Consider the following 589-nt stretch of genomic DNA (forward strand, 5'->3'; position numbering starts at 1 on the left):
CCATTGTTCCGTCACCCTCACTGTGAAGTTCTTACACACATTCGTGCGAAACTTCCTGTGCTGCAGCTTATGTCCGTTTCCCCTCGTCCTGTCTCCACGTACCACTGAAAAGAGACTGGCCTCACCACTATGGCCGCCACACCTCAGATATTTATAAACCTGGATCAGGTCCCCTCTCAGTCTTCTTTTCTCAAGGCTAAACAGACCCAGTTCACTTAGCCTTTCTTCATAGGGGAGATGCTCCAGGCCCTTCACCATCTTTGTGGCCCTCCGCTGGACTCTTTCCAAGAGATCCCTGTCTTTTTTGAACTGGGAGCCCAGAACTGGACACAGTACTCCAGATGAGGCCTTACCAGGGCAGAGTAGAGGGGGAGGATCACCTCCCTCGACCTGCTGGACACGCTCTTCTTAATGCACCCCAGAATGCCATTGGCCTTTTTGGCCACGAGGGCACACTGCTGGCTCATGGCCAACCTGTCGTCCACCAGGACGCCCAGGTCCCTCTCTGCAGAGCTCCTCTCCAGCAGCTCATCCCCCAGCCTGTATTGGTGCATGCATTATTCCTCCCTAGGTGTAAGACCCTACACTT

This window comes from Meleagris gallopavo, chromosome 1 (assembly GCF_000146605.3).
Source record: "Meleagris gallopavo isolate NT-WF06-2002-E0010 breed Aviagen turkey brand Nicholas breeding stock chromosome 1, Turkey_5.1, whole genome shotgun sequence".
Classification (NCBI taxonomy): domain Eukaryota; kingdom Metazoa; phylum Chordata; class Aves; order Galliformes; family Phasianidae; genus Meleagris; species Meleagris gallopavo.